Source organism: Tyto alba, unplaced genomic scaffold (genome assembly GCF_018691265.1).
Source record: "Tyto alba isolate M040663 unplaced genomic scaffold, T.alba_DEE_v4.0 Super-Scaffold_33, whole genome shotgun sequence".
NCBI lineage: Eukaryota > Metazoa > Chordata > Aves > Strigiformes > Tytonidae > Tyto > Tyto alba.
Genome location: NW_024881308.1, coordinates 15035765 through 15052663, shown reverse-complemented (window position 1 = coordinate 15052663; position 16899 = coordinate 15035765).

Sequence of the window (16899 nt, the reverse complement as noted above, 5' to 3'; positions counted from 1 at the left end):
TTAGTCTTTCCCATACAATCACTGTGCTCCTGCTGATGACCCCAGTGAGAGTTTTTGCATAGCAGTGGCCGATCCGAACTCCCCCAGAAATTTAGGAGGAACTTTCCTTCCTCTAAAACAGATTGAAGCCATGGGCTATGTCTGAGTAACGTGAGTGCTGTGGGCAGCTGGCCCGCTTAGAGAACAAGCTCCTTCTGCTAGTCCTGTTTAGCAGTTACCCTTTGGAGAAAATACTGCCTGCACTGCCTTTGCCTTTTTTAAAATGCAATATGTAGAAAGGAGGAAAGGAACCATCTAAGCTGAATTTTAGAAGAAGGAAGCCCACAGTCCATATGTGAAACTGCAGCTGGTTTTGCTCCCGCATTCGCTTTATCTGTGTGCGCAGCCGGCGTGCTCACCCACTCGGGGAGCCGAGCGGTGCACAGTGGCCAGGCATCCTATATTTCACAAGCTTGTCCTTTTTTTCTCCAATCCCAGGAGAAAAAAAAAAAAAAATCATTTCCCATCACTTTTCCCCCCATTTTTCATCAATAAATGAAAATTTAATATTCCTTGATGCCACACACGATTTTTCCGAACCCAAGATACAATTACCCCAGTTTCCATCTGCTGGACAGGGCCTGCGAATTTCCACTCATGAACAAATGCCCATCTTGGTTTTCTTTTTATAAAAAAACGTGGCCCTAAATAGTGTGTAAGCACTCTCCTGCGACTGTGCACTCTCTTCATAACCCTTCCACTCGAACAAAGTGATTGTCTGAACTGAAATCGCTTCACTGAGATGATTAAATTAGATCCTACATGCCAGAGATGTACAGAGGTCTTGACATTTATATTTGGGTACTAGAGTCTGACATTCAAATGTATTCATGTTTGAAAACAGTGTAATTTAAAAAGTAGCATAAAATCCATTAATATAATAGGGAGAGAGGGCGATGCTTTAATTTGTCTGGGGCTGTGCAAAATGATCATTTGCAGGGGCTGCAGCGAGGGCAGACCTGCGCTGGCTGCGTTGGTGCAGGCAGGAGAGATGAGTTCTCCCCAGTGTCCCCCAGACACACCAATCCCCCCAGTGCCGGGGTGAAATATTAAACCCACGGAAGCCAGGGTAAAAATCAACACTGCTCTGCACATGGCTGCGATATCTCTAATTGCAAAAGATTTATTTTGACATGCCACATTCCACTATTTCTTCCTGCAGCTTGAAGTACACCTGTGGCTGGGTTCTCAAACCAACAAACACACATGGGCTAAATCTCCGAAAAGGCAAAGCAAACAATTACTGACATTCTCAGTGGTCCCAGCAAGGGAGAAGTGACAACACATACGCAGGCAGCTTATTCCAAATTCAGCTGGCACCCCTGTAAAGGGAATATGACCCAGTATTAAGTTCTGTGTTATGTGATGAGGACGCTGTAGGCTGTTGGTCACCATTATTTAGAAATTAAAATTACATGTTTTCTTAAATTATTTTTGGCCTGATGATACACTTATTTAACATGTACGTTAAAGACTTCTATCGGAATCAAAATCCCATTATTTTATCATGGCTTGGATACCCAAACAGACACTCTCTCTCTCTTGCCTGGAAATAGGATTTTTAACTTTAACAGAAAGCAGCACTGCTACTTTTCAATGTTCTTTTGAATGAGTGAATGCAAATGACATTATTCAATTTGCAGAAGCGCTTTCATTCATGATGTGACATTAGCATCTGGTACCTAAAAGAAAAACATTCTTCACCAACTAAAAAAAAAAAAAAGGCTGATTGATAAATTCCTGAGAGCAAATTCCCTGCTACACCAGCAGTGAAACAGCCCAGTAGTTTTATTCTTTTTCATCAGAGCATAACTCTCTGTTGGGATATTCATGTTTTTCCTAGGATGTCCCTCAAATGTGGGGGGAAAAAAAGAACTTTAAAGATCTAGGCTGGAGCACATGAGGGTGCATGACCCAGCAGAAAGGAAGAAGGAGCCTGAGGTAAACGTGCGTGCCCACATTTTGCTGGTGTGTGTCTGCACATATTTATTATTCTCATCTGTAATATTGATGACCAAGGACCCATCTCACTGCACATGCGTCCTTCTCCCTGCATCCCTTTTCCTTGACTTGCGCAGCTGAAAAACGCTTGGATTTTTTTCTTGCCATTTTGATTTTAAGCAGTGAACAAAATGCCCTGATCTTAATGCCAATTCATTTTCCCAGGTGGAAAAAAAAAAAAAAAAAAAAAAAAAAAGAAACAAATCAAAACAGCAAACAGAGAAATCGTGGCAGGCCATTGCAATCAACAGCAAACAGGGCTGGGAGACATTGTTTTGGCTGTTGGGAGCAGTTCAGTAGAGGGGAATATATCATGAGTGCTAAATATAAGGATTGCATTATGCAGGGGAACCCTCATTTTAAAGGGGCAGGATAAAACCACATTCAGGATCAAGATCAGTCTTCAAAACAGTAAAAATTACCCACATGTCTAGGGCAATTGGTGTCTCCTTTTTGGAAAAATAACTCTTAATTAATTGGGAAAAAATTGGCACAAGTGCAAATATACATATGTATACATGGGTATGTGTACATATATATAATACACTTACTTATTATGCACGTGCTGGCGTGTGTATATGAGTGTGTGTATGTTTGATAAGAATAATGAGCTATAACAAAAATGAAGGGACAATTATTCTGATCTTTTGTAACCCATCTCGGCTGTGCATATTATCATTTGAGCAGTCTGAAAACAGAAAACTAAGCTTAATAGACTATAGGGAGACATATTTAAAAAATAAATTAAGGAATAAAATGCACAGAGACAGAATGCCATGTTTTGTTATGTCATTCCCTGCCTGCCTTTCTTCAGGAAAGAGATTTCAAATTAAATTCAAAGACTCTACTTTTAAATAAACAATGAAAATTGAAAATAGGCTTCCTTGTTAAAATATATATCTCTCTATTTCCTCTCTTTTTTAAAAAAAAAAGTAATGCAGTACTGTGCAATGGTACAAAAAAAAGGAAAAAAAAAAAAAAAAAAAAGGAGGGCATTAGGTATTAGGATTCCAAAAGGGATAGTACATCTTTAATGATACATATGATAATTAAAGAATACAATAAACACAATTAGCATATGTTTTAAACAGTTTATTAGTGAAGCTTACCATAAAATCAGAATATATAGAGCTCCAGGGTTTGTTGGGATAACAGCTTCTAATCCTTAGAGTCATAAAATCCCTGGCTTGGAAGAAATGGGCATCTTTAAAATGATTGAATCAGCAGGCCTCGAGTGAAAACACACAAATTAGCAAACTCCAGCAGTTGGGCACTGTGCAATGCTGCAATGCACGGAGGTGAAGTCATCGCTGACACTGCCCCAGCAGCTCTGATAGAGCACAGCGGGAATGTGGTGCTGCTGTGGACATCCGAGGAGATAATTACTTTAACTCCTTCCAGACCAGGGATACCCAAAAAAAAATCATAATAAATTAAAAAATTAAAAAAAAAAAAAAAATCGCCTTTATTTTGCAAATAGTCATCATGGGGAGAAATGAATGTCTGAATAAGTGATGGGCATAAAACAGATCACGGACTTCAAAAGAGAAGGGGGTTTGCCCGGCTTGGTGTGTCTCCCTCCCTCCCAGCCCTCCTGGAATTTCTGCCCGGAGGAGCCGGGCGCTGGAGGGGCCGCGGCTGGGTGGCCACCACCCGCCTCTCTGCAGGCGAGCTGGAACCCCGGGACCCGCTGCAGGAATTACTGGGAGTGGAAAAGTTGAATAATCCAGTTAACCCGTCTGGACAGGGCTCTAACAGCGCTCTCGCACAACAGACAAATAATACTCTTGGCAGCAGCACTTCCTTGCTCTTACCTCGTTTCTTTTCCCAATATCCATATTCTCCCTTTATCTCTCCATTTCTTTCCTTCTGACTTCAGCGTGGTGTGAGCAGTTGGGATCTTTTTTTCCTCTAATAATTAGCATATAAGCTTTTTATGTTCATCACCCTACCATACAGATAATTTCTTCCCTCTTTTGTTATTTGTGTGTTTGGAGGGGGCAAGGATGCATCTAAACCTGCAGTTCAGATATTTTAGCTTTCTTGAGAGCAGCAGGGAAGGTTTCAGGTGAGAGTTGGTGTGGGCTGAAAGGAGCGAAGCTCTGCTCAGTTTTTTTGAAGGGAAGGGGCAAATTGTCAACTTTATAATGAATCTTCATCAGACGTGATGACTTCCTAGCTCTGCAGCAAGGGAGAAGAATAGCAGTCAAGTGGTGTTTGAACACATTCTTATGGGGAAATTGGAGTGTTTGGATCCTGAAATTAGATCTGAAGACAGCCAAACATCTCCATAAAAATGGGAGCTTCACTCAAATGAAGGCATTTCAAGTTTGCTCAGCTCCCAGTCTAATCTGAACAAATTTAATCACAGCTCAGCACAGAGAGAGCATTTTGCTTTTCCTGCTGCATGGCAGAATTGGTGGGCACGGTGCTGCTTTGCATGAAAGAGGCTGCCTGCTAATTTGGGTGGTTGGGAACAAATTCTTCTGAGTCATCTTAAACATGGAAGGAATACTGAAAACACACGGCATGTGTGCATGCATGGAGACAGTACTTTGCTTTACATTTATGCTATAGCTTGGATTTTGTGCTGATATTATTTTCCTTAACTTCTGCCTAAGACCTCAAGTGCAGGAGATGGATGCACTATGTAGTAGAAATGCAAATGCAGAGTGTAAGCCATGTTTTGCCTGATAGATATTAGTCTGGTTTTGTCCCATACTAGTCTAAATACAAAAGAAATGAGCTGGAGGAGAAATGAAGGTCCAAAAAGATGAAGTGACTTCCCCAAGGTCAAACAGCAGGACGGTGGCAAAGGCAGGAATAAAAACATGAATTATATTGTCACTCTGCTAGAGGAAAAGGTTGAAAAGCAGCTCATTTTTTTCCTGTAGTTTAGACCCAGCTTGACGTATTTGACCTCTATTCAGCTGGCCAAGGTCCAGGGAAAGAAATATGAAAAGTAGGATTCTCTGTCTACTCTTGGGAAAGAGATGAAGGTAAACTGATGAGTGTCATGGGTTAACTCAACAGCATTGCCTGGTTTAAGCAAGCCGAGGGATAAGTCAGGGTCTAGTCAACTGGCTTTTCTATTGACCTCATTAGTTTTGAGTTAGGTTTGGGGAGAGAAACAAATTTGGCCCAGCAAGGTGGGAGGAAGGGAGAAAATGTAACTGCACCCACTTTTTATTATAATGTCTCACTGTTGACATTCCCACATTGATTAATAGCCAGTGGTGCTCGCCAGCCATGAGAGTCAGCGCAGTACAAGGAGGTTTGCTCACAAGACATGAATTTTAGCTCCATCTCCAGTTTTTAGCAGAGGAATTCAGCATCTAGTGGAGAATTCACAGCAAATTTACAGGGAAGTACGGAGGAAAAGCAGCTTGGCGTTACACTTAGGGTGGTTATTTCAGCCTGTAAAACCCTCACCCAGGGCTTGCCCTTAGCTGGAAGAAGGTTCTGCAGACTTCCAGCCCTGCCTGGGCTTTGCACGCTCCTTTTGGGGAAGAGTTTGTAATCTGGGAGGTGTGATATCGTATTCAGCCATCTGATTGCGGCACATAAAGCCTACTGACACACAAGTGTTAACGAATAATATACGTGCCAGCCATAACTCAACCAGAGCTGGCTGTGCTGGAGGGCTCCAACCGCTGCTCCCTTGTTCCAGTTGCCCACCCGCATCCCCTGCGAGGGGTAAAGGGGCACAGGGGTAAAATTGCAGCATTCAGGAGAAGAATATCCTCAAGAAGGGAGCAGTTGTATCAGTAAGAATGAATCTGGATCAAAATCAGAAGCAAAATTTAGTGTCTCCTACCCCTCTGTGCGCTTGCATTATAAAGAAGACCACAGCATTTTCTAAATCTGGGATTTTAAGTAAAACATTTTGAACAACGCATGCACTGTTCTCTTTTTCATTCAGGTGTAAGCATGAATGCACTTTATTTTGGTTTTGACCAACTAAACACATGGCACGAGCCTTTTTGCATTTAATATAAGGTCAGTTTAGCATATGCAGAATATTTCCCTGTTTACCTTCCATTAGCATTTTATATTTATTAGTGAGAACTCAGAAATGGTGGATACTGACTTCAGCTTAAAACTAATTCTGCACTGAATATTTAACTAAGACACTGACTTTAAACTGTGTTAGTTATTTTTATAGGTATTCTAAAAATAATCCCATAGGATTTATTACCTAACCCATATCACACAAAATTTGACATTTGAACGTTGAGGACTCATACGTGTGTTAAAGCAGTGAGAAAATATGCACAGAAATTTTTCAAGGCTTCTTTAAAATAAAAATTATAAAATCGGAAATTTATTATATGCCCCAACTACATTGCAAATTGAAAAATTGACAGTGGTGGGTAGCCTATACACTGACATTTATCAGCTCAGTTCCTCTGCACAGACTTTTAGGATGCTCTATCACAGATTAATGTCTCTCAGCAAAGAATGTGCTATAAAAAAATAAGGAATGCAGCTGATAAAATTAATGAAACAAATCATTGTTGAAAAGCATTTGGTGAGGTGTGAATTTGAAAACTAGTTTCCTAATACAATATTTGTAAAATAAACAGAAATTAATATCCATTAATATTAGCATAATTATCTTAACTGAGAATGTTGAACTGTTGCCTGTTTTGTTCTTTTCAACTGCAGCATCTCACTACAACTGTTTCTGTAGCTGGGGAATAATCTGCTTGTGTACACTGTAACCACATCAGAAATAAAACGTAATAAAAGGAATAAAATCTGGATTCCCATCTCAGCAAAGAGTAATTCCACAATCCATATATTTTTTGGTGGCTTTCCTATAAGGTGAATACTTCTGCATGGCTTTATTTCCCAGACCCATTTTCACTGCCACCTTGAGTTGGGCTCAAATGAGAAACTCATTCTGCTTAATAGAAAAACCTTTCCCCGGATCTTAAAGTGGCTCTGAGTGACCCTGAATTTCCGAAAGCCTTGGAGGGTGATGTGAGGGGGCACAAACATGCGCTGCCCCTGCTGCCCTCCTTTTGGCTGGGCTCAGGGGCTGCGAGCTCCCGCGGCAGCGGTGGTCTCCCCACGGGCCTTTCCCACCAAGGAAGGTGGGTTTCCAGGTGGGCATCCCAACTTTTCCGTGCACATCGGGAGCAAACTTCAGGTCTTCACATCTCTGTGCATAGCTGCCTCTCGGACCAGCCAAAATGTGAAAAATACGACATTTTCCATGAGAAATGGCTTATTTTTAGTTCTGCAGATACCGCAGTAGCTCACTAGTGAAACCAGGCACTGTGTGGACTGAAGTAAAAATACCTATACCTCACAAAGTTAAACTGTGGACACAAAAAAGGGAATTTGTCCTTTTAATCACCCAAGCAATATGGGACACATTCACAACCCAATATTTTGTTAAGTTGTAATTTACTGAACACAAACAACGTGATGCCAGATGGTGCCGATGGGCAAAGGGACAAGAGGTCTCGGGCAGTCCGGGAGGGAGGACAAGTCAAATCCATCCCTTTGAGTTTCAGACATCTTGGTGCTAAAATCAGAGGACAGCCAGCTTTATCACGAGGGAGCCTCAGCAGGCAGGATGGGAGAGTTGTAACTTTGGCTTCAGTAAGACTCCAGCTCTAATTTGCAGTTTGTTAGGTCCCGCGTTAGTGTTTGCACGCCTGCCCACACAACGAGGGTGACATATGTTTTAGATGGGATCCTATCTTTGAAGCAAAATGAAACAGTAAAGGTTTTCTTAGCAAAATCTCCTTTTAAGAACCTTTCCTCATCCTTCTCATGCAGGTGTGAGTTAGTGTCTGTCCACCACATCGCCACTAATGATTGCGTAAAGTGTCCGTCAGGTCCAGTCCAGGGGGGCTGGAGTTATGGAAGTAACTGAGTTTTCAACTCATTGGCTCAGCAGCCTCATTAATTTGGCCTTAATCAAAATATTTCATCCAACATGAAAAAAAAAAAAAAAAGTTATGTTTTATCTCAACATTTCTTAACCACCTCTATTATTACTATCAAGCTTTTCAATGCTGTTTTGAGGAAAAAGAGCTCTGAAACATTTCGTTTTGGAAGTGTGGAAGTGAAACTTTTTTTAGTCTCTTTTCCAGCCTGCCACGTTGCCATATTTACCACGGCGCTAACAGTTGTCAGAGATTATCTGGCTGAGTCACAGCTTTTATGGGCTCAACTCTGGTACTAGAGACGCGAAGCAGCTCCTCTGCAACCCAAGGTTTATGTTGGCATAAGCGAGATCAGAATTCGCCCTTCTGTTTACCATTTAGCTGAATCACCCCATCACAGACCAACTGTCATCTGTCACTCCATACTTTTAATGGTACATTGCACTGATGTTGTCTATTTTTTCCCCTTCCTAGCAGCCCTGTCACTCTGGTATGTGCTAATCTCTTCTTCCAGGCTTCTGTTGTATCTCTTAATGATGACGCCACTGCAATTTAGTGGAGTTTGGGTTTTTTTTTTTTTAAAAAAAAAGGCAAGAGATACTTTGGGGAGCTTGAGGCAGAATCAGATTTGCCCTGTAACTCCGGCTGTAGACTAAATGGACCTCAGTGTTTTGGAAAGAGCCTCCCAAGATGTGTTTTATCCGCACAGTCCCAGGCACTGCTGTAGCTGGGGAGCGGAGGAGGCTCCCCTCCCACCCTCAGAACGGGGTTGCATCTCTCCAACCAAGCGCGTGGCAGAGAATTAATTAATTGTAAAATTACATTCTGTTCTTAATGCTAGGGCCTCACTGCAGCTCTGTATTCCTATGGCCAGTGGACCAGAAATCTTCACCCAGTGCTTGGCTTCCTTGGGGCGCCGGTGGCGACAGCACTTCGATGCTTATTAACCCCTGCGGTGACAAAGGACTCGCGAGTGCTGGCAAGAGCCTTTGCACAACGTCCAGTGCCCGGTTCACATCTCCAGATGGGGAGGTGCTTTTCTAACATCTGCAAGATGAATCACCTAGTCTTTTTGTATTGCAATAAACAAACCAGGGAGAGCAGTGCCTTGCAAACGGCAAATCAACTGTGGGAGGAACTGCCCACCTAGAGCAATAAAAAATATTTCAAGATATTATTATTATTTCCTGCCCTCACAGGGGTGTATGTGGGTGTGGGTGCTGGGGGAATTTAAGCTACAACAATCTTCATGAGTTTTTGTATCCATTTTCCATTTATATACAGTTAGATTGTTCATCTGATAATTTTAGCTTTTTTTTTTATTTTATTTTTGCAAACATCTACAAAAATTCTGAAGTTTGTTCATGGCCTTTCCAAAATTACCCATATGTATGTGAAACAAGCATTAACACTGAGCAGTGAATTTAGTGTGAACTATCACTTAGCTATTGCGGGTAGTGCCTGTGAATATTAACCCATTTTGGGGGTACACACATTTTTATGTTGGCAAAGGTTTTTGTCCCTGCAAAATTCAAGTTAACATATGCACCATTCTGATGAGTCCAAGTTCAGGATAAAAATTGTTTCACTAGTTCAATTGCTATATGTATGCGACATATAGTATACATAACTTGCAGAGGTCCATCTGGTAAGAGAAATAATACTGTGTCATTGCATAATATGTGTCTGGGTGTGCATGTATTTCTCTGTACTCCTTCTTTGTCATGGTTCCACGGTTTAATTTAAATACATGTTTCACTTCTCTCCATATTTCAGGTTTATTACAGAGTATGAAAATCAGGAAGCTTTTTGTTCACTTCATACATCTCTTCCAACAAAGCCAGACATCAGAACCCAGCACAGACTCCAGAGTGATTATTGTTACACATGATCTATGGAGCAGATAAATTACAGCTTGATTTTTATAAGGTATATTGAGCCTGCAGGCTTCAGCAGAAACAAAAACAAAACAAAACACAAAACCTTGGTTTAACTAGTAATTTGAGGAAATATGACAAACCTGACATGAAAGTCACAGAGCAAATAAATATGCACATCCATCATTGTGTAAAATAATGTCTTCGCTAGAGAGACCTCTGCTTGCTGCAGTCTGCAGCGTAAAATTTCTTTTTGGTTTGCTAGTCTCAGATCCTGCTACATGAAGAATCAAGTTCATTATCATTGAAAGAAACAATTGTATGTCTAAGAAAACCAGTGTCGTACAGTAAAATAGTGCAAATATCAACCTGTGTAAGTCAAAACTAAGTTGGTTTCAGGACATATTATAATATTCCTGGAATGCTCAGATGTGGTTTTTCTTCATAATATGATTGTTAAAATACCAATTGGAGAGTCTTTTCTTTTATTGTAAAATAATCTAGTTCCTAGAAATAAAATCACCCGGTGGTTATTGCAGATATAAAATCCTACTTCATACAAAGTACAACAAAAGGCAGTTTCAGAGTCATCTTCTGAGCACAATAGTTTTGTTGGTGCACTGGAAAGAAATTATGTACACAATTCTCACTTCAGGAATCGGCTTTTGGTACCTCCTATTTTTTTTGCAGCTTGCCAGTTTTTGGAAGGTTTTGTGTGATGCTGAGGAGCACTGTCAGTGCCCTCTCTGTGAAATCTGCCTCTCGAACAGCCCCATCCCTGTGGAGCCAGGGAGCTGTGGTTATCGCTGAGTTAATGCTCACAGCACAGCACAACCTACCAGCTCAAAGAGGAGGCTGTAGTGTGGGCACGGGTGGGGACGTCGCCTTCGGCATTGGGAGGAGGGTTTTACTCAGAGTTTAAGGGTTAAATCTAACGACTTCTGTCAAACTGCCTCTGGATAAAGCACAAAAGAGAACCAAATCCTCCAGTCCTAAAGAAATGTCTTCATCAAACCCATGACCCCTTTCATGTTCCATTCCTGATCCAATGAATCCTTAGGTTTTTCTCCATTTCCACGGATGCTTCCTGGACAGGCGGGATGGAGAGGAGCCAGATCACCACCACAGATACACACGTGCATATCCAAAATACCCACCAGCCTAGAGAAGGAGACACTGCCACAAGCAGGGCTGTGGCTATGGGTCCTCCCAGGCAGCATCAGAACCTAGATCTGGTCTTCTCCACGTTCAGAAGAATCCCTGTAGATGGTGCCTGGAAAAGGGTGGAAGAGCCTCTGTGTGCAAATTCCCACATGGGCCGAAATATAAGCCACAAATTGAGTGGTTCAGATGTGTCAAAACTTCTATAAGTCTGAGGATACATAGAATTATTGCTGTAGGTATCAGAGAGATCTAGCATCCAAAGTCAGAGTGCCAAAAAGTTAAGTATTTCAGGTTAATAGGTCAGGAAGTAGGGCTGAAGTCCCTCTTGAGGTGTTAGCCTCCTTTATTAGTGATCATCCCCATAGCCTGGCTGGGAGGCCTGCAGGAAACTATCCAGATTGGACTAAGAGCCTCTTATCCTCCACTCCTAACCACAAGACCATCCTACGTATACAGCAAAATGGTGGTCAGAATAATAAGTCTAAGTTTGATCTCTACAACAGCTGTTTTGGTCTGATCGTGTAGTTTTTGATCCATAGGTATGATCTTACATTTTGGTCTGATCTCGCAGTTCTTGGTCAGATAAACCTTACTGGAGCCACTTGGAGCATAGTTTATGTGAAGAGTCTATTCCACTGCATCTTCCAAGTTGCATCTTGCAATTGAAAAGCAAAACGCATGTTCACTACCCTTAGCATTTATTGCAAAGCCAAAATAACTGGTTTGTGCTTCATCCATAAAATTTCCAGCTAAATATTCCTTTTGGAATCATTACTCCAGGTGTTTGTCAAGGAAGATGTACAAAGCAGACAGAACATGTTTAACATTTCACATACCACTTTGAGCAGTGGGAGTGACAGGTTGAAAAATCTTGTTTGGACTCATAGACTGAAACCGTTTAATATAGAAGTCACTGGTGGTCTATAAATATGGAAAATCAATGTGCCATATTTTTTATAGAATCCCCATTCTGCATGTCTTTTAAACATATTAGTACTTCAAAGAAGCTGTAGAAGCTAAGCTCACTGATTTTTGCTTTGAACATCTACAGTTCTTCAGTGGGTGAACCTTCAGAAGCCCAAATGACTGCACAATGTACAATTCATTTGAATGTGCACTTATATTAACTGTCCCCACAAAAGCCAACTGTGTTCATTTAGGCTAGGAATTACCCAATTTGAACACATAATCTCGGCAATTACATGTTCATCTTGTTTAAATATCAGACCCATGGTGTCTTTTACACAGTATCTGATCTTTTTACTTAACCTCAAAGATATTAATCTTTATTAAAGGAGAGGAGAGGCAAAGAGGGGGAAGAGAAGCTGGTGACAGATATTCTGACAGTTAGGAAAAGTCATTTATAAAGTGAACATCAGTAAACATTAGATGTGACATATTGATATCAGCAGAAGGTAAACGGATGGCCAAGCTAGGATGAGGTATTACACCTTAAATTGTGGCAACCATTTTTTTTCCCAAGGTTGATCTTTTATATTTTTTAAAGAGAAATTTACTATTATGCCTCCTGCTTCCCCCATGGTAAAATGCCAGAAATTTGACTGAGATTTACTTAAAGTGACAGCAATGTCCCATTTTGTCCAAGAAAGATGATTACTAAATGTCATGTCTATCTACTCTCATGTGGATCGCTTATTTGACATGTTCATGCCTAAGCTTCATAGCAGTTTTCAACGTGTTTTCTGGTGCTCTAAGGCAATTTGAAATCTTTGTGGTAAAAACGTGAGCTGGCCAATGGCAATTCCTTAAAATAAATAAATAATACGTCTGGGATTTGTTCCTCTCCACCCCAAGGGTGTCAGGCCAGAGATAGGCATAAAAATCCCTTACAAAACCCAACCAAGAGCGTATGCTTCTGGTCAGGCTGTGGGAAGGCCATTGCCGGTGGGATGCTCTTGCCATCTCAGCTGGAGTAGAAGTAAACCAAAAAGAAAACACTGGTGTTTAAACACAGAAAATAACCTTGTACAATTTGCTCTTTTTACATTTTTTTAGAAATCTGTGAAACGGTACAAAAATCTAAAACGGGGGAAAACATGGGATCTCCCACTTTGCTGCAGAACCAGCTTCTTTTTTTCCCCACTTTGCTCAGTTGCTGGAGGGGGAGATGTGAAACCCAGATGGGTGCAAACGAACCGGCAGAGTCAGGAGCACAAGCTCCTGAGGTGGGGAGTCCATTTAAATCTGCATTGCTGACCCTCGGAAGTGACCTAAGGAAAGCAAACTGGAAAGCAAGGTATTAAGATTTTAGCACAAAATGGAACAGTAGTCATGAATAATGAATGGCTATCTACCCTCTTTGCCATTTTAGTTCGTCTTTCTTAGTAGTTATTGCCTTCCAGCCTGGAAGTGTGTCTGTAGATTGATGAATTAATTCATGCATGTTTTGGAGACCATAATGCAGCAGCCTGAAGAGTCAAAAATTAAGGTGTGTGCTGGAGATGCCACCTCCCACCAGACCCAGGTTTGTGCAGGAGTCCCCACAGTCTGGAGTGGGGGAATCCTCTCGCACAGAACCAGGTTCTGGGGCCCTCTTTGCAATGCTAAGTGCTCTTTTTCCTATCCTCTAAAAATTTCTATCATTCCTGTTCAAATACAGTGGTTAATAATAAAAGAGAGGGATTAAGCTCTGAAAGCAATGACATAAATACATTTAATGAGATTTATACACCTTTGTGTCTGTTTTTAGCACCAGAGATTCAGCCAACCTGTGCAGATGCCCATATGTTTATGAAATTTTGAGTTGCAAATACCATGGTCACAAAATGTAGCAACAGTATTGAGCCATGGCTTGTCCTGTTCACTGCCCTGTGCTATCTGTGCAGCCATAACCTCAGTCGTGTCTTAATGATCAGCCTATCCCAGACCAATGGCAGCTCTATAAAATTTTAAGTTTTTTCTTGCAGATGTTCCATGAGATGCCCAGTTGCCAGCTCACATATCAACGCTTGCTTTAGTCACAGTTTAACTCCCAGAAAACCTTCAGGAACAACAAAACCAGCCCTAAATATAGCCTATGTAATATGGAAAGAGGGGAGGGGTTTTTTGCCTATGGTGGAAGATTAAAGCCATCCTAAATGAAAGTAGAGTGTGTAACTGGATACAAGATTTCTAAATAGGTGGCACATGTCAGCAGGCATTACAACAGTGTCTTTAGGTGAGCCTTTGATATAGACTGCTGAATAGTTCAGTGGGATAGATGCGACCATGAGAGAGTTTCACAGCCTTGATTTGTTTTCCAGCTAAAATAAATCTGAATAGAATAGACTTAAATTACCTGTGATTTTTCTGTCTTTAAAAGAACACATGAAAGCTCATGAGATCACTGTGTGCCCTGGGAAAAAAAAAAAAAGGAAAAGGAGAAAAAAAAAAAAATCAGGAAAACTATGAAAGATTCATTTTAATGGAATCCAGGTTTAGCTGTTTCATATTTAATAATGTTTAATATTTCATTTACTACTGGGGACTCACCTTTTTCAGAAGAATGTAAGATTCAAGGCACTATCGTGCATTAAGATTTTATGTCTGACTGTAGCAATATTGTAAGGGTTGGCACTGGAGCTCCTTAAGCCTGATGCAGAGAGCCTGGAAGCAACAAGGTTTCCTTCTTTTTTTTTCCTACAGCCAAAATAGGAGCCAAAGCCCCGGGAAGCGGTGGGGTATAGCTGTGAATCCTAGCAACAGGCGGAGACAGAACTGTACGTTTCTTCACGTCCTCCAAGTGTTGGTGCCTTCTGGTACATAATTTACAGGGAGCAACAGAGTCCTTGGAAAGGCCCTTCATGCCGTTGCTTCAATAAAGGGCATGAAAGGACAGAGTTTTTACAGTGGGGTGGGAGAGTTATTACAGTTTGAGGGGAAAAAACAATAAAAGAACACTCCGGAGTTCATACTGCTGTTGCTATTGCACTCTCCTTCATCACAATGCACTTCTTATTGGTACTGGGTTTTTTCAGTTTTCTGTGGTTTTAATCTTTTTTAAGCCCTTCTCGGTGATAATGTGGGCTTTTCTTTTTAAGCAAATGCTGAAAATTTACACTCAAAAGTGTGAGCATAGGGTTCTGCAAGAAAAATCCATAATTCTGCAGTCTGCAATGAAATCATGAGCGTTAAAAGCTGTCACCTGCCTTTTGCAGAAAGGAAACTGAGACCTGAGCACATATTTTCTGGAAGGAGAGGCTCCTTTTAAATATGCAGCAGGTCTTGTCTTGCCAATATTAAAGTAGCTTTTCTTCCTGGAGAGTCTGTCAATACAGTTTGACCTCTCCCTATGGATATTCTTCAAAGCCTGAAGCACTCAGATAATCTAAAAGGCACCATCCTAGGAAGGTGGTTTTCAGTCAACTGGCTTCCCCAGAACCTGAGACAAAGAGCACCACAGGACCTCCAGACTCCTTGGTCCCATCATCCCGTTCAGAAATGTACCATTTCCCAGCTGATGCCACTTTGTTAGTTTTGGCCACTAGTTTTCATACTGGAAGAAGCTTGCAGACTCTTAGGAGTTTTGCCTGGATGCAAACTGTGGGAAAGAGGGGCACTGAGAAGAGCTGGGATGGAGGGCATTTTGTTGTGCAACAGAGACTGCTGCTTCTGTTAAAGGATCAATTTTGTAGTAAGTAGCACGACTGGGTTTTTGCCTTGGACTGGCCCAGCTGCTGCAAAGATGAAGCACAGACTCAGACAGAAGGTTGCAGCAGAAGAGAAGGATTTGGCTCCCATGTAACACCAAAGCTGAAGAAGGGTCCTATGAGACCTTCTGTTTGGGGAGGCATATTCAAAATGCACTCTGCTCCCAGAGCAGCTACCTTCAAGGTTTTCTAAAAAGATTTATTGCTAGGAGAGGGCAAGCTTTTTTTTTTTTTTTTTTTTTTTTTTTTTCCTGCTCGCAATTTCAGTTTCAGATCTCATCGAGGGGCTCTGGCATTTGCATACCTTCCCACGGAAACTGAATCAATGTTTGACATCATGGAACAGAATCTCAGGCGTGATTTAGCATTAGTAAGCCACTACTCATCAGCATACTGTCATTCCCCTATATCTGACATCTTAATATAGTCGGTCCCATGCACACACATGTTCAGCAGCAGCAAATTCTTGTGCTCTCACCGTGCATGGGTTGTTTAACGTGGGCTTGCACATGTGAACATCCAAAAGACACTGGTCCAATCCGATCAATTTTCAGTGTTCAAAATGCATTTTCCTTTTAGGTAAGAAGGGAATTTTAAGTCCTCTTAAATAATTGAAGATACTACTGATACAATCAAAAGTCAAGCTCCCCAAGATGAAAATGTCTAGATGATGAATAAGTTAATGGAACTAAAATCCCAGTTGTAGCTGATTAGGGGACCAGGAGAGTTTATCAGAGATGAGAATGTACAAGCCCAGTCACAGCCTGACCTTGTAACGAATGAGAGCTGAAAAGCAATTAATTGAGAAATTATCAGGGAAAAGTGAAGTTGTATGGTTGGTTAGGTAAAGCAATATGTCAATGGGCCAGGGATTGATTTGGCTAGAATACCTCAAGGTCTCTGTTCTGATGATTCAGGACTTGAAGGAACTGGCCCGAGCCAAGCAATAAAAATAAAACAGGGTCAGCAGAGGGAGTCATCTGTCAGCACGGTGGATCAGTGTTCATGTATTATTTAGCTGATAGTTAAAGGAAGTTATCAAATGAGAATAGTCTTTAAACCCAACATTTTTACCCCGGGGTAGAGGAAATGAAAGGAGAGAAAAGAAAATGCTCCGTTGTGCCAACGCCCACGGCCCTTAGCTGAAACACTGAGCTGGGAGATGGGGCCTGGGAACAAGAGCTGCCGTGAGTGCGTGTTCACGGCGAGGGACGGGGCAGAGACCCAGACCCCCCCTGGCTCTCCCTCCATGCACAGCCACTGAAT